The sequence below is a fragment of the Spea bombifrons genome, chromosome 11 (assembly GCF_027358695.1).
Source record: "Spea bombifrons isolate aSpeBom1 chromosome 11, aSpeBom1.2.pri, whole genome shotgun sequence".
In the NCBI taxonomy this organism is placed as follows: Eukaryota; Metazoa; Chordata; class Amphibia; order Anura; family Pelobatidae; genus Spea; species Spea bombifrons.
In genome coordinates, this window is record NC_071097.1 from 35,665,791 (window position 1) to 35,689,935 (window position 24,145).

Here is a 24,145-nt window from a genome sequence, read left to right on the forward strand (position 1 = left end):
CAGGTTTGGATTTATCCAATAATCATTGCCCGACCAAAGCATCCCGTCCACAAACCCCCCCCACCCCGTCCCCGAAAAATGCCCAATAATTCCCTGGACAGAGTGAGGGGCCACATTCTGTGGGGGCAACAACAGACACAGCAGTGGGGGGAGGGGGGGCAGATGCTCCGGATTTGGGTAATTCACAGAGACGTGAGACTCTCTCAGGCTGAGCTTTTATGAGTGAGGCTCATTTACTTACGTTATATTAACCCTTCGCGCGCAGGCGGTTTAGTCCTCCCCGTCACCAGGGTATAGCCCTCTGATTTTATTTGAAACACATTTTATACTTTAGTTACTGAAATGTGAAGTTCCTTTAAAGCTTAAAGAGACGGCGCGCCTTTAATGCTGCAATTTAAGAAAAAAAAAAAGTTTTTTTAATGTTTTTTCGGGGGGCGATAGGGTCATAAATTTACCGAACCAATCGCCGTATGCTTTGAGAATATAAAAGCGTATCCGGCCGGTGACCGCGCTTAACGTCATTTCGCACCCACTGGCCTTAAAGTGCCGGTGCCACTCAGTTATCCCCAATCTGGCCCCTGCATATCCCCGGCCACTAGGGGGGGTTGCACGGGGAGTGCAGAAAAGCTCATGCGCAATAGACCTGCCGGGGCTACTAGCCCGGAGCCAGGCAGCGGTGGCCAGGGAAGTAAATTCAACATATTTCTTAGAGCGCTACGCACAAGAGGTTAATGTTTTTATGTAATATTCTTGAGGCTGTGATGAATATTTTTGAACCAGATGACATCATAACAATTCTATGAGGGTAGAGAGTATAAAAAACGTGGATTTTTCCCATAAAACTCTTTAATTCAGTGGATTATTGACCGGCCACCCGGCGGCTTTCATGGGCCTGGAACGCCCGCTATGCTCTCTGCAGAGTTTTTCGGAGGCCGTAAAGTTTTTATACGTTGCAGCCTAGTAGCCCCACGCTCGTTACTGGAAAGAATTCCGACGTTTTATGACCTCATCGGTCGTGCCTCGGGCCGGTTCTGCTTCATTTCCGTGGTCAGGGTTTATTACATAATAGTAAAAAAAGGAAAAAGGAAAAATAAAAAAATATAAAAAATACATTTTTAGATAAAAATTAATGTGATCTCACAGGTTCTTCCAATACAACGAGGCTCGGGTAACAATTTAGCGGACACACAGTGGCATTTCACACACATCCCTAGTAATCATAACGGCATATCTGCCAGCTGTTCCGAATTTACTAAGAAAGTCCCGAGTTTTTTGTTTAATACGACCCATTTCCCTGAAATTTGTACGATTGAGCGTGTTTTGAAAAAAAAAATAATAAATAAAAATTATTTATTAATAAAAAAAATTTTTTACGTCACTTTTTCATTGGCTGTCTCGTAACCCCAGTACTTCATCCCGACTCGGGAAAGAGGACTATTTTTTTTTACCAAAAAAAGCGTAAACTGTTTTTTTTAATGCTTTATGCTTTTTTTTTATGCTTTTTTAGGTCAACTTTATGGTTATTTAGCATCTAATTTTATTTTTCATATTTTTTTCGTGGGTGTTTATTACACTGAATACCCGATGTTGTGGATAAACTATATAAACGATGATCTCTATAAAACCCCATATTATTATAATTTAAATATTTAAATAATGGCTGGAATTAGTGATTTTTGATCTTTGATTGTCGCTCTCAGAGTTTTTTTTAATCATAGATAATATTGACCCCCCCCGCAAATTGCAAAATAGATTCTCCCAGCAGATCGGCCCCACCCGGCCCCCGTCTAGTCACCCGTTTCTCCTGCTGTAAAGACTCAAACCTTAATCAGTCGTTGGTCTCGTCTTAGATTCAGGAGCCGTATGTCTGTCTCATGCATGTTGAAATCCCCTCTACCACTTCTGCTGGGAGACCGTTCTACGTGTCTACCACCTTCTCTGTAAAGTAAAACTGTTTATCCTGCAAACCACTTGTAGCTCTCTTCTGACTCTCTCCAATGTGTCAGTATCCTTCTATAGATGGGGGTCTCCAGAACTGTCCCCAATACCCAAGGTGAGGTCCGACCAGAGATCTCCAAAGTAGCAGAACCACCTTCCTCTCCACTGATGCCCCTCACTATACAACCCAGCACCCCTTTTATTGCATTGCCTGCTTACCTTTTAAGTCCTCAAAAATAATTACCCCCTCTTCTCTTGTCCCCGACAGCACAGAGTCCCCAGCGCTATATTCTGCATTGAAAATCCCAAGTGCATTCCTTTACATTTATCAACGTTTAACTATATCCACGTAGGCTGCGTCCTCTAGACTGTAAGCTCCTGTGCGCAGGGCCCTCCTCACCTGTTGTCTCTGTAAGTCAAATTGTTATGTTATATACTACTTGTTATGCCCTGTCCACCCATTGTACCGCGCTACGGAATATGATGGCGCTATAAATAACAATAATAATAATAATAATCATCGGAGATGAATCCAGAGCTCCCAACTGTCTCGGAATTAGAAGCGTTAGTACTGACCTTAACAAGTTGCTTATATTTACCCACAAGGCATCTTGTGTTTGTTTCGATGTTGCGACGTTGTATCTACGCAGCAGCGGGGTAAAACCCCGATCTAATTGCGGAGCTGGCAAATTTAACACAAATTACCCGCCTTCCTCGCCTAAATCCGCAGGAATGCATCTGCCGGGCCGGAGGCTTTTGTATTCTCCTTCTTGCATAATTTCCCTGAATGTTTGGCACCCTGGGAGCGCGAAGCACACGGCGGCCACTATTTGTGGGTCGGAGATTGGATCTCTTCTTGGCCCGGCGGCCTTCGATTTATCCAGACTTGTCTCTGAAGTCACCAAACACGCAGCGGCTCCCAGGATCCTGGGTTTTTTTTTTTTTTCAGGAATTAAAAAAAATTATCGTCGGGGGGGACTGAATGAAATTTTTTTAAGATATTTAGAAAATACACCATTTTTCCTGTAGTTTTTATTAGATTTATTTTATTTTTGGGAAGTCGCGAAACTCAAAGGGATGAGCGGGGTTTGATGCGTCGGCTTGTCGCCCCGGAACCTGCGCGGACGCTGCCATTGGTCAGGATCTCAGCTTCGTTGGCGTATTAACGGTCAATGTGCGGGGATTAAAAGAAGGTTTTTTTCATTCATTTATTTTCCGATTTCTGATATTGAGGATGTTTGAGTCGCTTTTCTTCCACGCCGGATCCTGGTGAGTGAATCATTTAATGATCATCATTATCTTTTATTTATATAGCGCCAACTATTCCCGAAGCGCTTCTTACAGTCCCTACATTCAAAGGGTCTAGAAACGGCAGACTAAGGCGACCCCATAAACTATGTCAAGAGGGCTCGGCTCGCAAGCTTACAATCTAGAGGCTGGCATTGAATGACACCCCCCATGATATATATTTTACATATCCATAATAGATTCAATATCTTTATAAATTATTCAGTTTCTGACCCTTTCTGCCATCACAGAGCATTCATTACAAATGAATCCCCACAGAATGGGGGGAGGGCCCTGTTCAACAGAGCTTGCAATCTAGAAGGCGTTGGGGGGTATATTACACAAGATGTAACACGATTTGGATGGAAAGTTTCGGAAAATGTAGCTGTAAATTAGGCAAGTGTTATAACTGAGTGATTATTATACGCAAGGTTTATGCGAATGAATGTGATCTTCATAAACAATAATAACTGCCCTAAATTTAAAAAAATGAATAAATTTGATTTTCAAAGTTTATTTTTAATTTGATAACCATTTTTGGCACTGGAAAAATGTCATAACATTATTATTTATTGTTTTATATAGCGCCATCAATGTTATGCAATGTATAATAATAATTCTAAGAGCAGATAACTGGATATAGATATTAATAAGAATATATTACCATTTTTTTTTTACATTTAAGGACATTTGAGAAGTGTGAATATTACACAAGTAAAAATTATATAAATATGTTTTTTACAACATATATCAATTACATTATTATTATTATTATTATTATTATTATTATTTATATGGCGCCCTCATAGTTGTATCTGCTTAATATTTTTTTATATTTGATTATTGAGGCTGAGAACTGGTTTAGAATGATGTTGAATATATAAGTGACAGCAGATATGCGCTGAATAAATAAGCCCCCGTGATATCCAGAAAACTTGATGGCAGATTGGCCCCCGTCGGCCCCCGTCTAGTCGCCCGTTTCCCCTGCTGTAAAGACTCAAACCTTAATCAGTCGTTGGTCTCGTCTTAGATTCCGGAGCCGTATGTCTATCCCGCGCATGTTTAATATGTTGTAATATCCCAGTCCCATGCAATAACATAAATGTGACAATAGAATATTTTCATATAAGAATAAACCCAAAGATTTTTTCCATTTTAAAATATATAAATATAATATATAAAATATAAGTATATATATATATATATATTTTTTATTATTATTATTATTTTTTTTTTTTTATAAAAAGCTCAGGATATTATGTCTTTAATGCACAAATGATTGTAAATGATGAAATAATTCGTTTAGATGCAGTTTATGAAACACGAAGGTCTCCGTGTTAAAGAATGACCTCTCAGAGCTGTGACATTGGCCGGGAATTACTGACAGCTGTTCCTGTTCTGATGTCATCGGCACGAGATGGAACGCTTATTAATTTACGAAATGCCGTCTTTAATTCATTTAATTAATTTCCCATCTTTAAAATTCCAATTTTCCACGTGACAATTATAACGCAGGCTTAGAACGGAATTCCTCGGTAGATAATCTGTAGAATTCTGCGACGTAATTCAGTATTTTTCAAAATATATTTCTGAAAAAGGATAAAATATACACTTTTACTGGGGGTTGAAAATATAAAAACAAGCACTTCAAATTATTATAATTTTTTTTAAATTTAACTTTAATATTTAATGTATTTGATTGCGAAATGCTTTAAAATTTGACAGCAAAAGAAATTAATGAAAATGTATCAATCCTTTGCACTTTTTTTTGTAACACAGCCAACCTCCTGCAGTTCAGATACTGAAACAATATAATTATTTAAAAATCTTTAAAAAAATGTAGGTTTTGGTAAATATCGCAAACTCATAGGGCTAACGAAGGGTTAAGATGTTGACGTTTTCGCAGCCCCGCAGACCCCTTCCTTGTTCCGGGGACAGGGTTAGCGCAGGGATCTGTCTCGTGGGACCCCAGCATCGGGTTCGGTTTTGTCCTCCAGCTCGAGGGTCTTTAGAAGTCGTTGGCAGGCGGTCCTCGCCGGCCGCGCCGTGCCAAACATTTGTAAGACTACTCCGGTGTTTCAGTGACTTTCGGCGACAAGGACGGGGACAAACGGCACTTACTCAGCGAAAGACAAACTTTGAGAGAAAAGTAACACTAATTGTAAATCAATCAGGACGACGGCGAGAAGTCCCGAGACGTTCAAAACCAAATGGCAATTATTTAGGGCTCGGGGTTTTATGTTTCATTTCTTTTTTTTTCTTCTTCTGAAACGCTTTTTTTTATGATTGGCCTTGGGAAATCTGTAACTTCGCCCAGACAGACGAAATGCGACCGTACGTGATCGACAGACACTTTGGAACGTTCTAGAATGCAGGGGGTTTGGAGTGGGTAAGCGCCAGAGTCTTCGGTCACGCCGTGGGGTGATGTCTCCCGTCATGCGCTCAAAGTAGCAAGAAGCCAGCGAAGCCGTCTGATTCCACTGTCTGCGGAGCTGGGAAGTCGGTTTCTCCTCGGAAAATGTCTTTTGTTGGTTTATAAAATCCGAGATTTCTACGCCCCAGCGCTGTATACAATACTAACCCCCCCTAGCGCTGTATACAGTAATATAACCCCCCAGCGCTGTATACAGTAATAACCCCCAGCGCTGTATACAGTAATATAACCCCCAGCGCTGTATACAGTAATATAACCCCCAGCGCTGTATACAGTAATATAACACCCCCAGCACTATATACAGTAATATAACCCCCAGCGCTGTATACAGTAATATAACCCCCCAGCGCTGTATACAGTAATATAACCCCCAGCGCTGTATACAGTAATAACCCCCAGCACTGTATACAGTAATATAACCCCCAGCGCTGTATACAGTAATATAACCCCCAGCGCTGTATACAGTAATATAACCCCCAGCACTGTATACAGTAATATAACCCCCAGCGCTGTATACAGTAATATAACCCCCCAGCGCTGTATACAGTAATATAACCCCCCCACCCCCCAGCGCTGTATACAGTAATATAACCCCCAGCGCTGTATACAGTAATATAACCCCCAGCGCTGTATACAGTAATATAACCCCCCAGCGCTGTATACAGTAATATAACCCCCAGCGCTGTATACAGTAATATAACACCCCCAGCACTATATACAGTAATATAACCCCCAGCGCTGTATACAGTAATATAACCCCCCAGCGCTGTATACAGTAATATAACCCCCAGCGCTGTATACAGTAATAACCCCCAGCACTGTATACAGTAATATAACCCCCAGCGCTGTATACAGTAATATAACCCCCAGCACTGTATACAGTAATATAACCCCCAGCACTGTATACAGTAATATAACCCCCCAGCGCTGTATACAGTAATATAACCCCCCCACCCCCCAGCGCTGTATACAGTAATATAACCCCCAGCGCTGTATACAGTAATATAACCCCCAGCGCTGTATACAGTAATATAACCCCCCAGCGCTGTATACAGTAATATAACCCCCCAGCGCTGTATACAGTAATGTCGGTTGGTGCCAAAAACCTGGTTTTATCTCATGTTGTTCCAATAAACTCCTTTTATCTGCAGGCCTGGAGCCGCCGGTGCTGTCAGTCATGTGATTTTTTGGGTGAGTTTCCCGGCTCAAACACCGCACTGAGCTGATGCTTCATGGCGATGCTAATGAAGTCCGTTCCTCCATAGACTTTCATTATTCAGAGGGTCCAGCAGGCTGGATAAGACTGAGCCATTCTATTGTTCCCCGCAGGCAGTATGATAAGGAGTCGGGGGGGGGTTTAGTAGATTGGGGATCAGATAACAGAGCGAGAATCATACAAACGGCTGATATGCAGCTGCCTGAAAACTTTATATTATGGGGCAAAAACTACAACTAGTTTACAGAAAACACATGTCCCTAGCTTACTCTTGAAGTTGGCCCAGTCATATAATCATTTTGAACTGACTTTGCTATATTAAACTTTCTTACTAAGAATATATTAACCAGATATTTCCTTTTAACTTAAATATTAATAGAAAAATGACTTTGTTATATATATATATATGTTGTGCTGCACATGGAAGCTGTTATCTTGCTGCCCCGTCGCGGGGTATAAATCTCCCCGTCGCCCTGAGATATCTGTGATAATAGCTCATGCGCCGTCCGCTAAAACAACGCGGGGAGAGAACAGGAAGCGGATTCCAACTTCCTGCTCGGGCTGACGGGAAGATTCTGATACAGTCTGCACTGAGGGATCATGGGAAAGGAGGGGAATTTGCATGAAATGTATACCTTTAGTGAATTTTAGTGCTAAGAAATATAAATATGAAAAACCTAAAAAAGAAACATTCATTAGAAACGACCTCACACGTGACAGATGGGTTTCAGTGCTGCATTTAGCGTCGGTGTGAGGTCAGTTATGATGTCATCTTGTCATGGTTCCCTCATAGTTGTCATTCCCATATATATTTTATCCCGACATAATGTAATCTTGTTGTAATATTGTAGAAGGGACGATGCTGTTAAGTGATGAGTAGTAGTCATACCCGGGAACATTTATTTGTATGCAATTAAAATTATTATTTTAATCAGGTTTAATAATGTGTTTTTTTTTTCTTTTCTCACATTTAACATAAATAGGCTTAACTTTTTTATGTCAGTCGGTTTTGGAGAGGCCCAAGAAATCATTGGTTCTATCGATTATAAGATAATTAAGATGCTTATTCCTCCCCATTGAAGTTGCAAGTCATTGTGCCACGCTCGTTAAATATACCCCATTAAATGCGTCGTGCGTTTCCGTGGACTGGAGAGTCCAACGCGGGGCAAGAGATTGACAGCCACATCTTGATCCTAATGACAGATGTGAAAGTGCTGCGTCCGCAGACTCCCCGGCGAGGGTGGGCAGTCTGCTCTGCGAGAGAGCACCGTCCGCAAAGTGGCCACACCACAAACCACGTCCTCCCCCCCCCTTCAGGGGCAGTTTTTTGGCCCATTAACCCCCTTCCTGACCCCTTTACAGAACCTAGAAAAGCTGTCACCTAGAAAAAAAATATTCATGAAAAATTAAAGAAAACAACCAAAAAAACGTGGGGTTATGGAATTAAATGTTATTAAATTTAATGTTTTTTTTTATTTAAAAAAATCTGAACTAGAAAGACAAAAAAATAGTCGCTAAATGCAGTCATATTTTCAGTATTTTTTTCCTCGTTATGTATGCCCATAATTGATATTAAAAAAATGTCAAATATTATACATTTATAGAAATTTGTTATTTTTGCGTCCAAAAATTGCTTTAGCATAAAGTGGAAAGCAAGGTGCAAATGTATTTGTGCCTTAAAAGCTGTAGTGTGTTTTTCAGTACATTTTGATTTTTTAATAAATATTAGCAATTGAAGATTTTTATTTTTTTGTGTAATTTATAAATATAAAAAGGCATTATTTATTTATTTGTTTGTGGGTTTTTTGTGGGTTAAATCATAACTATAGCCACTTTTTGTTTAGAATTTAAGTTTGAAAAGTTGTAATAATAAAGTTGTAAATGCGTGTGATTTTTTTTAATGAAATGTTTTCTCTATTTTTTTTATCTTATTTATCTTATAAAAATGATAGTACATTTTCAAATTTTGAAATCTAAATCTGTTGAAATCTAATATTTTTAATTTTGCCAATTTTTTTTATTATTGATAATGATAAGAAGGATTATTATTGAATGATTTTGAGAGCTGCTGTGAAAATGTATGGAAAATAAATAATATTTTAGGGATTATTATGGATATATTTAAAATATTTAATTTTTTTGGTTTGTGTTTTGAGAGTCTGTTTTCTTAATTGTATTTTTTTATGAGTTAGTTTTGCTAAACAGATAAATATAACATATATATATAAGTTGGTGTCTCTCTCGAGATATCCAGCAGTAGTCACAGAGATAAAGGGGTCTCTGTTGGGTCTACAGAGAAGTCCTCTTTGGCCGGCTATGGTCGATGGTTAAATGTAGCCTTTGAAGTGGCTGGACATGTTGGCCATCCAAAGGCTTGATGTGGCCCTTTGGGTCTTCATATGGCTGGTTAAGACATACCGGTACAGAGAAGAAGGCCCTGGTCTTGAGAGCTTACGATCTATTAAGAGGTTGAGGGGGAATGAGGCAGCAGGAGATGGACCGCTTTGGATGAGGTTGACTTGATTGGAGGAGGATGTGGAGAAGTTAGTGGCAGGGAGATCATGGGGAAGGTAGACGGCTGGTATCAGGAGGATAGAGTGTAAGCTTCTCTGAATAGGTGGATAAGTAGGGGAGAGCGCGGTAGGGAATTCCAGAGAATATGGTCAGATCCTGGATAGTGGGAAGAGGTGATAGCGGTTGAAGAGAGACATCATGGGATGAGTGAAAGGGATGGTTGGAAAAGTATTTGGAGATAAGAATAGAGATGTAGGGGGCAAATATTTGTTGAGGGCTCTGTAGGTCAAGAGTTTGAATTTAATTCTGGAGGGTGTGAGGAGGCAGTGGTGAGGCTGAAGAGCGACCGGAGAGGAAAGATAGTCTGGCGGAGCTGTTCAGGGTGGATTGGAGGGGGAGAGATGGGAGATGGGAAGGTCAGTTAGTAGGGAGTTGTAATAAATCAAGATGGGGCCTCTTTTCCAGTAGTGTCTTCTCTGAGGGAAAGGCACGTTTGTAAAGTTTGGCAGGTGAAGGCTGCGGGATTTGGTGACTGGGCTGAGGGGGAATTTGGGCAGTTTGGTAGATTGCGTAATTCTCAATAGGGGATTGGAGAAAGAGAAGACGAGGGGGCAAGCAGACGATGGAGATGTTGAGCTTCAGGTGGTGGGAAGCCATCCAGGATGTGATTTCAGAAAGACGGGGAGGTTAGAACAACGTGTGAGCGGTCAGGAGAGGGAAAAAAAATAGCACTTCATCGACACTGAGGTGTTACTGGAATTCAAAAGAAGACAATGGTTTTCAAAGAGGGGAGATGTAGACAGAGAGAAGCCGTAGAACGGAGCCCTAAGAGCTGTCCTTGGCATTAAGTCATATTCTTTTTTGAAGCTTCGAGGTGAGGAGAACTTCACGTGAGGGAATTCATTGGAAAGCTGATTTTGTCTTCTTTTGTCTCACATCAAACATTCCAAACGACCAAAAAGGGATTATTTTATTATAACATCATCTATCACCAGAAGCAAAACTTTACCCAGCAATCCCCCTGCTGCTTAATTTGGGACACCGAGAAACCATAAAGCATCAGCTCAGTGTGGTGTTTGAGCCGGGAAAGTCACCCAAAATATCACATGACTGACAGCAACGGCGGCCTAGGGGCTTTTACTGTATAAAGTGCTGGGGGGTATATTACTGTATACAGCGCTGGGGGTTATATTACTGTATACAGCACTGGGGGTTATATTACTGTATACAGCACTGGGGGTTATATTACTGTATACAGCGCTGGGGGTTATATTACTGTATACAGTGCTGGGGGTTATATTACTGTATACAGTGCTGGGGGGTTATATTACTGTATACAGCGCTGGGGTTATATTACTGTATACAGCGCTGGGGGTTATATTACTGTATACAGTGCTGGGGGTTATATTACTGTATACAGTGCTGGGGGGGTATATTACTGTATACAGTGCTGGGGGTTATATTACTGTATACAGCGCTGGGGGTTATATTACTGTATACAGCGCTGGGGGTTATATTACTGTATACAGCGCTGGGGGGTTATATTACTGTATACAGCGCTGGGGGGTTATATTACTGTATACAGTGCTGGGGGTTATATTACTGTATACAGCGCTGGGGGTTATTACTGTATACAGTGTTGGGGGTTATATTACTGTATACAGTGCTGGGGGTTATATTACTGTATACAGCGCTGGGGGTTATATTACTGTATACAGCGCTGGGGGTTATATTACTGTATACAGCGCTGGGGGTTATTATTATTGTATACCGGATATTTTCTAGTCTTTGTGAAGCTGACGTAAGATGCCCCCGGATTCTGGAATGGAATTCTTCACATTGTATGAGACTTCGCTGTTCAGGCCGTATCCGCGTTGTACATAGAAAAGTGTGGGTCTTTCCCGGCATGTGGCAGCCGGTTACACTTGTGTGTGACTTGGAAGAGAAAACGCAGCCATTAACCCAACGGCCGCGGTGTGACTTTCACGCAAAAACCTCCCTCCACGCAACGAGCCAAACAGCAGTAAACCTATGAATTGTCTCGGCTGCCAAAAAGATTGTGTTTCACAGAACATGTTTTTTTCCCCCTGGTAACTCCAGCTTGGCAGTGAAAGGGTTCCCCTGGTACCCGATTACCACCCAGTGGGGTAACTTATTGGATATCAATTGATTTGCTCACCAGTTTTATTTCTGACGTCGCTGCACCAGTTACAGATTCCAATGCACATCATGCAATCATTTTTTTTTTTACCCCTTACCAGTTTTTGCCCCTCTACCTGGGTCTAGTAAAAGGTGTTCAATTGCCCTTTATCACTCCCATCACTCCTGTGTCCCAATGGCCCTTTATCACTCCCATCACTCCTGTGTTCCAATGGCCCTTTATCACTCCCATCACTCCTGTGTTCCAATGGCCCTTTATCACTCCCATCACTCCTGTGTTCCAATGGCCCTCTATCACTCCCATCACTCCTGTGTTCCAGTGGCCCTTTATCACTCCCATCACTCCTGTGTTCCAATGGCCCTTTATCACTCCCATCACCCCTGTGCTCCAATGGCCCTTTATCACTCCCATCACTCCTGTGTCCCAATGGCCCTTTATCACTCCCATCACTCCTGTGTTCCAATGGCCCTTTATCACTCCCATCACCCCTGTGCTCCAATGGCACGTTGTGTTCGCTGATCCAAGTTTATGTAATTATGTTACAGCCAGAAATGTCCTCGTTTTCCATAAAAACAGCTGAGTGACCCCAAACTTTTGGGCAGTTGTGTATATTGTGTGTGAATAATATACATTTTTCGCAGGTTGGCGCAGCACTGCCCTCTGCTGGCTCGTGTAGGAATTTGCTTACAGGCCTCCTTCCTTTGATTTATTTATGAATGTTACATTTATCATTTATCAGTTACAACTATCAACACCATTAACCAAAGTCAGATTAATTTGGGGAAGGTCAGGATCCTATGAAAGAAAAACAAAAAACATTAAGTTCAATTTTCCCCAAATCCGGCAACTTTGAGGAACTTCATTCCCGTCTAAAGACACAAATACAGTCAGGTTATTAAACATGCGCGGGATAGACATACGGCTCCTGAATCTAAGACGAGACCAACGAATGATTAAGGTTTGAGTCTTTACATAAGGAGAAACGGGCGACTAGACGGGGGCCGAATGGGGGCCGACCTGCTGGCAGTTTGTATCTGTGATTGTAGGCTTTTTTTGGTGTTTTTAATGGTAATGAAAGCGCCTCTGTGTCGGTTGCTCCGTCTTCTTCTAGTGCTCTGGGTGTTGTTAGTAGGGGGTGCCTGCGTCCTGGCGGGGGGCCGGGGGTCCTTTCATGTACCTGATGTGTGGTGTAGGTTGGAGAGAGAGAAGCGAAGGTGTGAACGGGATTTCCTGAACAAAAGGCGTCCGTGAGAGTAAATAACAAAGAAAACATTGAGCTGAGAGGCAGCTGCTCGGACGGCGATGTCAAGAAAAGGAGGGTCTTAGGAATCCTCGGGCCGAGCGAGCCGAGCATCGGAGGCAGAAACCCCTCGGACTACGCCGGGGAAGGATTTATTACGGCTCCGACCTGCGCAGGGCCAGGAGATTTGGGCTCAGTCTGATGGACGTCACAAAATCCACTCCGTCCAGGTAACGTCAGGATGATGGGGAACGCGGGAATCATGCGGACTACGTTCCGATAAAACTTACGCGGCTTTAGAGATAATTATTATAATACTGTAAGGGCTTCTATGTTGGTGGAAAGTTCCATAGACTCTGCCGGCAGATCGGCCCCCATCCGGCCCCCGTCTAGTCGCCCGTTTCTCCTGCTTCAAACCTTAATCAGTCGTTGGTCTCGTCTTAGATTCAGGAGCCGTATTGTCTATCACATGCATGTTTAATCCCCTCACTGTATTACCCTCTACCACCTCTGCTGGGAGGCTGTTGCACTTATCTACCACCCTCTCAGCAAAGTAAAATTTCCTTCCGCTCCATCTAAGCCTCTGACCCTCTAGTTTCAGTAAGCGGCACACATTTGAAATATTTCAGTAATTTAATATCCAGCAAAATTGTTAATTAACTCGATTTTTGTTACTGTAACAATAGTTACAAAAGTGTCTTAAATTACGCAATATTGTATTCGTTCACCAGTTGTATCTAAACGTAACGCTGTTGAGCCAGACCACAATATTACGTCCAAAACACGTCCATTCTTATTCTTTGGGCAAGTCGAGGGATTAATTAAAAACACAATTTGGCATAAAGCGTCCCTTTTAATTATTACATTAATCAGGCTACGATATTATTATTATTATACTTTATTTATAAAGCGCCGACACATTCCGCAGCGCTGTACAAAGAAGAAAATGTTACAGATATAATGCTGATATAAGAGTTGCCAGCATTAGACACTTACATTTGTACAGCGCTACAGAATATGATGGCGCCACACACATCGATGCCTGCCCAAAGTGCCCCTCGGCAGCTAGAATGAAATATTATTTATTTATATTTTTATTGAATTTTTTTTTTTTATTGAAAAACTGGCCTGTGATGCTAAAAAGAAATAGAGAGTTTTATTGGATAATAAAAATATTTAACCCATTAATTACCCGCTAATGTAAACTGATGCCGAAAGCTTCATCGATCTTCACTAATCAAGAATTAGATTGCTAGCTCTTGCGTCATATTCTGAAACCGCTTTTAATTCAGCTTGTGTTCATGTTATTGTTATCTTTGGTAAATGTCGTCACTGCCCCCCCTATTGTAACAGCGCTACGGATTCTGCAGGCGCTATAGAAATAAATGTCAGGAAAGCTCAGGACTGCTTTTCCCAGCGCGGGACTTCGGGCCGCGCGGAGGGATGGCGTGTGCTGTAAAGCGTGATCATGTTGTGTGATATGAGAGCCCCGTGCTCTGGCTTCGGCCCCTGGCGTGCCGGAGGCTTGTGACCGGAGCGCGTGAGGCTTTATCACCCGGGGAGATGGCGCTTTGAGAGGCTGGGGGGCAGCGGGTGAGGGGCCGACGGGGCATTTGGATTTCACTGTAACGTTTGGATGGCGGTAACAGCAGAGGTGACCGGCGCCGCGATTAATTAACCCTTTCAGCTGAGAACTGATTAAGTACCAATCGTGCTGCACAGAGCGGCGTTATGTAATAGATTCTGGTGCAAAGCGGAGCAATCGGCATTGTTTCTATGGCGACTACACAACGTTCTGCACTTGGCACCTGAACTGCTCTTTATTGTTGACCCCCGACGTGTCCAAACGCGACAAAATTGTTTTAAGTTTATTTTTTTAAGTTGTAATAATCTTCTGGACTAATATGTGCTTTGTGGGCAAAATTGTTAAAGTGTAGGACTTTACAAAAATCATACATCCTAAAAGGGCCCACCCAAGTACCCCTGTTTAATGTGGCCAGTCCCTCCCAGTACCCCAATTTTCTGTACCCCTCTTTTCTAGGAGGTCAGAATGTTTGCTGGGTATGAGGGGATCGCAGGGTTCTACAGCCCTAAAAGCCCCGATAATGTGTATAGAAAACGCGGGGCATTATTCATATCGGGGCAGATTAACACTCGGAGTAAATCCTGCTTAGTGTTAAAAGCTGATGTTTGTGACTCCCCGGTGTGACCTCTAGGTGGCGCTTCTGCTATAACTGCCCCCCTCCAGCCCCTCACGCTGAATGCTTACGGGTGTTGCTGCTTCTGAGTTCCTACCTGGTTTCTTACCCGCCATGTCCAGGAACCCCCTGGTGCGGACCCCCAATACCCCATTATATGTGGAGAACCTCCCCCCAAAAGCTCCTGCTTTTAAGATGAAGCCCCCTGTGGATTCCTGGAGGGGGCCGTTTGAGCTTTTGCTTGGTCTTAGCCCCTTAATTCCCGATCTGCAGCCTAAATTTATTAATTGTATGTAAAAAAAAAAAAAAAATTGCCCCAGAGGGGGGTAAATCAGTAAAAACACTGATTCACTAAAATCAGCCATTCACTAAAAAAACCCTACTGACATCCTGCCATCGGAACTGGGGAGAGGCTTTTTCCTTCGTTTAAGGGGTTAAACAGGTGGTATTCACTGTGTATCAGCAGATTAGAATAACCGCTACTGTGTATGTTGAGGGCAAGCCTGCCGTGGCCTCCAGCAGCCTCCCGCCTCATCCAGTAGCCGGCTGTGGCCTCCAGTCTCCTCCAGTAGCCTCCAGTAGCCCGCTGTGGCCTCCAGTAGCCCGCTGTGGCCTCCAGTAGCCGGCTGGTGATGTTTTCATTAAATCCCCGCAGCTGCCAGGAGGTGTTACATGGAATAATCAGCACTGAAGTGCAGCTCATTCCTCTTCATTGACAGATCGCTTACGGGGCATCCCCCCCCCACCAAAATTACCCAAATATGTTTTTTCTGCCTTAGAATCTATTAATGCGGCAGAATCCTGAGCTGAAAATCCTATTCTAAAAATAATATTTTTAATTTTATATTTTATTTTAAATTTTTATATTTTTAATGTATTTTGCAAATGTATTTCTTATATTATATTATATATATTATATATAATTATATATTTCTATATTATAAATTTCTGCGATGTACAGATTGCTTGTTTCTTTTTTTGAGCCCACGCCGTAAGCACCATTTAGGTGACAGCAGCTTGAAATGAATGCCCCTAAATAGAATAAAATGTATTCATTTATTAATTTATTCATTTATTAAACCTCCTCCGTTTTATGGATGATTTTTTGTGGCCTTTGTGCTGCGTTTAAATAATAATACAAATAAATAATAAAAGATAGTAAACAAATAAATACAGATTTAGGGGTTCGGGGTGTATTATCCTGTACCTTAGCTGTATGACGGTTGGTGCTTTAAAATGGGGTAAAAATTAGAGGGTCCGAGGCTGAGCTGGAATGGAGGGAAGTTTTACTTTTATGAGGGAGCTGTAGATAAGTGGAACAGCCTCTCAGCAGAGGTAAAGCTAACCATTTTTGCCCCAAAAATCTATTAAAATATCTCTATTTCCAACAAATAAAACATACATTAAAAAAAGTTCAGTTTAATGTTTAAATCTGGATTTTCGGGGGCCGTCTCGGACCCAGCCTGGAACGATCGCATCCCTTTCTGAGGATTAAAATATCATTGGCTGAGGTCCCGACCGATACAAATGTTGTGAACCAGAACCTCGCCTGGAGAAGGCAGAAGGTCGCATATAGGAGGTAATCGCAGACATTGAGAGCGGTGATCGAGTGGCCCCCGCGTGCGCGCCGGCGTTCACAGCAGCACATGGGAAGGAGCCCCCGGGCGGCGGATCCGGTTACATAGCCGTACCTTCCCCTAAATAGCCACATGGTGTTCCATGAATGCCGGGTGCTGACCCTCTCTCGTACGGCAGGCATGTTCAGCTGGTGGCCCTCGGGGGTATAAATCCTCCAGGACCGGCTAGGGTTTCCAAATATACCGGCCTCGTGCGTCTGAACTCCAACTCATCGTTCTGTCGGCAGAAGCCGCCGAGCCGACGAATATCGTCTAACGTTTTATTCAACTTTCCCAAAACCCGCTAAAATATTAGAACATTACGGGTAATTTAGTCGGCTTTATTAAACCAATATTATATATTTTGCTCGTTTTTGTATCGCATGGTTTTGTGGGGAAATTAAATTAAATTAAAGGAACAAATCTAAAAACAAGAGGATCAGAAGCTTAGATGGAATGTAATGAAGTTTTACTTTACTGAGAGGGTGGTAGATAAGTGGAACAGATTCCCAGCAGAGGTGGTAGAGGGTAATACAGTGAGGGGATTAAACATGCATGGGATAGACATACGGCTCCTGAATCTAAGACGAGACCAACGACTGATTAAGGTTTGGGTCTTTACAGCAGGAGAAACGGGCGACTAGACGGGGGCCGGATGGGGCCGATCTGCCGGCAGGTTCTACGTTAAGTTATATATAATCATTGGACAGCGCTACAGAATTTGATGGCGCTATATAAAACAATAAATAATAATAAATACAAAAAGCTTCATTTAGATCGCTGTTACCCGTTTTGACCTATAGAGGGCGGCAACGCTTCCCGCAGCGAATCTTTAAAAGAATAATTCACGAAATGCTTGTAAACGTCTCGTCTTTGAGCGCGGGGGGGGGGGGCTGCGTGACGCTCACAGGTGGCCGTTTAAAGACCTGAGAGCTGTGAGATCCCAAGTATGTTGTGAGAAGTTTACGAGACGTTACCGAGCAGAAGAATAATAGGAACTTCGGGCTTAGAAAGGACTTAGACAGCTGGGGTTTAACTGGGGCGGCAACTTTGTATGGCAGCGGGGCTGGGGGGGGGTTGTGTTGGTTCCGCGTAGCACGAGCCATTAACCTTCAAAAGTTTCCGACTTAAAAATAGCTTTTACAAGAGTGCGGTGACTGAAGGGTTAATTACGGGTGACACTGAAATGTACCATTAAGTTCCACCTGCTGGGCAACAAATTACCCGAGAATGACTTCATGGCAGCCGATGGAAGCGTACGTTATACTATAAAGTTACCGTGATATACTAATATATATCATATGGGATGAAGCCCCCCCCCAGTATAAAGCAGGGAACATTTTGGGGGAAAATGAATGAAATGCTCTATTTCTGTGATAAGCGAGACACGGACGGCATCGTCACACTGCGGCTACGGAGCGGAGAGATCATAGATACAAAATGACACTCATAGAATCTAAATCTCTATATCAATGAAATCATTTATCACACTTTAAGATATTTTAATTATAATAATTCTCGAAAAAAAAGACTTATGTAAAATGAGTCGTTTAACCATCAAAATAATGATAATAATTTATTTACCCCGTTTCATTTATAAAGCCGTTTCCTGCTGTTTCTATACACATTATCGGGGCTTTTAGGGCTGTAGAACCCTGCGATCCCCTCATACCCAGCAAACATTCTGACCTCCTAGAAAAGAGGGGCACCAGGGGAGGAGAGAGGGGCATCAGGGGGGGGAGAGAGGGGCATCAGGGGTCCAGGGACTGGTTATTCTAAACAGGGGCACATGGGAGGAATGAGTTTATTTCCTGTGGTGTATTTCAGTGTAATAAGTATTTTTGGTTGTATTTGTATGTATTTTTTTTATTTATTACGTTAACTTTTTCAGTCATCAAGGATTCCGTCTCTAAAAACCATTTTTAAAAAAGTTGAATAAATACCTTCTAAAATTACATTTGAAAGGGTTAAAATGAATGCAAACTAGAAAAAAACACCAATTAAAAAAACCCCCTGTATTTATATTTTTTTGTTGCCTTTTTATTATTTATTTTTTTTATATAGCAGCGTCATATTCCGTGGCGCAGTACAATCCTTCATAAAAACTGTGTATGGTCCCCCAAAAAAAAAATATCAGCGTGCGGATTCCAGAAAAACAAAGAGATTTTGAGCCAGAAATTAACTTTTTGGGTTGCCGTTTATTATTATTTATTGATTTAAATAGCACCATCCTATTCTGCGGCGCTGTACAATAGTAAAAAAAAAACAAAAAACTACTGCGTATGGGAAAAAAATTGCCGTGTTTGTAATCTGGGAGAAAAAAAATCCGTGTTATGAATTCGGACGGCGGGTTTAAAAATAGAAAAACACAACATGGAAAGAAGTCAAAGTCCCGGCTACTTTGCTGGCTGCGAATTTAACGCATCCAATTATAACGAGCGGATCCGCCGGGAAACATTCTTCGCGGGTTGGGAAGCCGGCGATCTCGGACCGTCAGCGGCTCCGGCGGGGGGGGTGACATCTGCTACGGTCATCAATGATAGATACCGTCTTCCCCGAGGAACACGTGACGGCCCTGCCAGCCCCTCCGCGTCTCTTCAGCCTGGGAGACGGGGGGGGGATTGTAAATACGGCGAGCGCCGAGCCGACACGATGTGAAGGGACCCCGGCGTGCAAATAGTGCCAGCGGGGAAGGGATTTCCAGGCGCGCCTGACACAAAGCTGTGGGGATCGCCGCCCGTCGGGCGTAAGGTAGGATCGTCCGAGGGAGACGCTTCGTCGCGCGGCCAGAAACCATTTATTTTACGAGACCTCCTGTAAAAAATTATATAGGGGGTGGGGGGGCTCTGTATGTGACCTCAAATACCACGTAAATGCCACGGACACCAGATTATTGGTGAGCGCCAAGGTCACCGGGGACGCGGAGAGCATTACCCGTCAGCGCGGACCCCCGCGGGCTCCGCCGTTACGATTGTGTTGAGTGTGTTGAGGTGTGAATTCTGCCCCTGACCCCGTCCCGGCGGGGGGTTGTTACTACGCAGCTGGGTTGGGGTCACGGCACTCTTGTGCGAGTAACTTAATAAAAACACAAGCCCCGTGGATATCGTCAGAGCTGTGTGCGTCACACTATGATCATATATATATAATATAACGCCTATACATCGGCCCCATCCGGCCCCAGTCTAGTCACCCATCTCTCCTGCTGTAAAGACTCAAACCTTAATCAGTCGTTGGTCTCGTCTTAGATTCAGGAGCCGTATGTCTATCCCATGCATGCTTAATACCCTCACTGTATTACCCTCTACCACTTCTGCTGGGAGGCTGTTCCGCTTATCTACCACCCTCTCAGTAAAGCAAAACTTTCTTACATTTCATCTAAGCCTCTGAAACTCTTGTTTTATTTTTAAAAGGGATATAGTAACACACACTGTATTTTGATAGATTATACTACTTTTTATTTATAATCGATACTTTTGAGAATGTATATAAAATCATCTTGGTAAAGGGCCAGGATCTGGGTGAAAATCTCAATTTCTGGACTTTATATATACCGGTATATATTCCTGGCTCCAAACATTTTACTGCTGCGCATAATTTTTTATACTTTCTTTGTAAATATATATAGTCCTAAAAAAAAGGCTATATTTAAATATGATAAAATTGTGGTGATTTTATTAATTGTGTGAAAGTATAAAGTCCTAGAAATGTATTTTTTTGTGCATTAATATAATACGAACCCGCAGTGCCTTAAAACAGCAAAAAGTAGCATTTTATGTTTTTTTTAATTTATATTTTTAAATATAATATGCAGCTGGAATTTATTTAAAAACATTTAAGAATTTTTCCTATTGGTGGGAAATTTAAGCTAATGAGCAACAGCCCGGTAACCAAGGTTTCATTTGAAGGTCATTTAAACAATTGAAAGATTTTTTAGGCTACATTAAAATACATTGTATCTGAATACATATTAAATGAAGAATAATCCTTAATTGTAGCCAAACTGTATCCATATCATATCAGAGATCTCTACTTTATGATTCCATCTGAAGAAGAGACCTCTGAGGCCCTGATGGTTTACGTGGCTGTATATTTTTCTGTGCTGGCCCAATAAATGATATTACCTTTGATTAAAGTCTCCTCTTGGGCCAATTTGGTGAGATTCTTTATTATTATTATTATTATTATTATTATTATTATTATTATTCGAGCTCCACAATCAAAGCCACAAATCACTAAGTGCTGGAAATGAAACAGTTACTAATAAAATAATTCGTTTTGGAAAGTTTAATTTTTGGAAGTTTTAAATGTACGATAGACAGACATGAAACATAAAGCCGCGACGTTCCAAGAACACGTCCGCGGATCTGTAAAAGTCGAGATTTGTCACAAGTAGGAGGCTACAGAGTTTTAAGATAAAGTTGAAACGTTGGTTCGCAATAAATTACTGTTTTATTGTCGATTGTGTCGTGATGTCATCGTCACCGAACCTTACCAAATAAGGTGATTTCATAAGGTTGGCTAATTTTGAAACACACATCACTTAAATATAGACTGGGGGCCAATACACCCCATATGTGAAGAAGGGTCATTGGAACCATATAGTATATATATGTTGGATCTCCATGGGGACTACGGCTCCATCAAACAACATTGCGGCTTCCTTGATTTTTTTTCTGTTAAAAAAAGTGAAATTTATTGCAGAATTATCTAATTTATCCATATATATAAACTAATATCCCAACTAATATCGCTACAGCTATTCCCCCCTCCTTGGAAAGCCGTAGACGTTGGTTATCCAAATGCATTGTTTGCTTCATCCATACGGTTATATATTCTAAAACTAGTTTTAACTTGACTGAGAGGGTGGTAGATAAGTGGAACAGCCTCCCGGCAGAGGTGGTAGAGGCTAGTCCCTAGTATTCGGTTGCGTAAGTTAGTAGCTAGTAGCGGGAATTGCAAGCGCTGCTTGTTTTTCTAATTTAAACATTTCATCACATCCATACCCGGCATTGCTTAACTAATCCCACAGCCTTGACACTTTAGCTCCGTGGGATCGTAAATAAACTGCCCCGGCCCCTTAACAGCACCGAGCGAAAAGGCGCTGAAAAGAGTTCTATAAATGCAAAAAAGCCCTTTTTTATGTATAATATGTATATAATATATATAAAGGGGGAAATCTCTCCTTCTCGGCTTTTGCCGTAAATCAAAAAATTTATTAAAATCACCAATAATTTGTGTTTTTTTGTGTTTATGAATTTAGTGTTTTGGAGACGTTTGCTTTAAAATTCACACCAGGCTGGGATCGGTGGCAGTCTGTGGCAGAGCCAGCATTATCTGATCAATTGCCAGTCCTGATGTTCTCTCCCTTCTCCCCCCCCCCCGCCGACCCATAAATCACCCATCGAGTGGAATCTAACCGATTGTTTTAAAAAAGAAACTCCTGTAAAATATCAGAATTTTGGCTAAATATATAAATAATCCATATACTGCATATTCCTTATTTTATTCTGTAAGCAACATTAATATTCAGGGCACTTAATAAAAAAAAGACATATTGGAGCTTGAAAGGCAGCTACAAAAATAATAAGAGGAACGGAGGAGTTAAAAGGCGTTTTAGAGAGAATATGATGTCATTATTCAAAATAGGTACAGAGATAACGCCAGCCATTTTCTGATGACCTGTTCATTAATAGAACTCTAAATAGAACGAGAGGCCGTCCATTCAGAGTGAAAGAAATACATTTTTACTTAAAGCAACGAAAAGGGTTCCTTATAGTAAGAGCAGTAAAGATGTGGAATCCGCTCCTAACAGAGACTGCGCTATCAGATCCAATAGATGCCTTTAAATACACCCGGGAGAGTATATAACATATATACAGGATATAACGGGTTATAAGGACGGGGTTAGTTATACGGCCGGAGAGTATATAATATATAATATGAGGAATATACAGGATATAACGGGTTATAAGGACGGGATTAGTTATACGGCCGGAGAGTATATAATATATAATATGAGGGATATACAGGATATAACGGGTTATAAGGACAGGATTAGTTATACGGCCGGAGAGTATATAATATATAATATATAATATGAGGAATATACAGGGATATAACGGGTTATAAGGACGGGATTAGTTATACGGCCGGAGAGTATATAATATATAATATATAATATGAGGAATATACAGGGATATAACGGGTTATAAGGACGGGATTAGTTATACGGGGGGGAGAGTATATAATATATAATATGAGGAATATACAGGAATATAACGGGTTATAAGGACGGGATTAGTTATACGGCCGGAGAGTATATAATATATAATATGAGGAATATACAGGATATAACGGGTTATAAGGACGGGATTAGTTATACGGGGGGAGAGTATATAATATATAATATGAGGAATATACAGGGATATAACGGGTTATAAGGACGGGATTAGTTATACGGGCTGGAGAGTATATAACATATAATATGAGGAATATACAGGATATAACGGGTTATAAGGACGGGATTAGTTATACGGGGGGAGAGTATATAATATATAATATGAGGAATATACAGGATATAACGGGTTATAAGGACGGGATTAGTTATACGGCCGGAGAGTATATAATATATAATATGAGGAATATACAGGATATAACGGGTTATAAGGACGGGATTAGTTATACGGGGGAGAGTATATAATATATAATATGAGGGATATACAGGATATAACGGGTTATAAGGACGGGATTAGTTATACGGCCGGAGAGTATATAATATATAATATATAATATGAGGAATATACAGGGATATAACGGGTTATAAGGACAGGATTAGTTATACGGCCGGAGAGTATATAATATATAATATGATGAATATACAGGATATAACGGGTTATAAGGACAGGATTAGTTATACGGGGGGGAGAGTATATAATATATAATATGAGGAATATACAGGGATATAACGGGTTATAAGGACGGGATTAGTTATACGGCCGGAGAGTATATAATATATAATATGAGGAATATACAGGATATAACGGGTTATAAGGACGGGATTAGTTATACGGGGGGGGGAGTATATAATATATAATATGAGGAATATACAGGGATATAACGGGTTATAAGGACGGGATTAGTTATACGGGGGAGAGTATATAATATATAATATGAGGAATATACAGGATATAACGGGTTATAAGGACGGGATTAGTTATACGGCCGGAGAGTATATAATATATAATATGAGGAATATACAGGATATAACGGGTTATAAGGACGGGATTAGTTATATGGCCGGAGAGTATATAATATATAATATGAGGAATATACAGGATATAACGGGTTATAAGGACGGGATTAGTTATATGGCCGGAGAGTATATAAAATCACTGCTTTGAGGGTTTTTTTCTTCTTCTGGGTGATCAGTGGGGTTAAGCTTGATGGACTTGGATATTTCTCTTACTAAGTTGTTTAGCGTATGGTTTAAAAAAAGGGACAGGTCGGCGATAATTATGTCGAGGTTCATTTACCCACCAATT

At 41.4% G+C, this 24,145-nt stretch overlaps 1 protein-coding gene across 2 annotated transcripts in view; it reads left to right on the forward strand.

The window, feature by feature from the left end:
- The window catches only part of RBM20 (RNA binding motif protein 20), a 79,846-nt gene that overhangs the window by 35,889 nt on the left and 19,812 nt on the right, over positions 1–24,145 (forward strand). The window contains exon 1 of one of the 2 annotated variants that reach the window (XM_053450461.1): positions 19,228–19,355. The exons of the other annotated variant lie outside the window; for it this stretch is intronic. The gene's annotated coding sequence lies outside the window, so the exon portion shown is untranslated. Of the gene's footprint in view, positions 1–19,227; positions 19,356–24,145 lie in introns of those variants that run through there. 2 annotated transcript variants of the gene reach the window in all.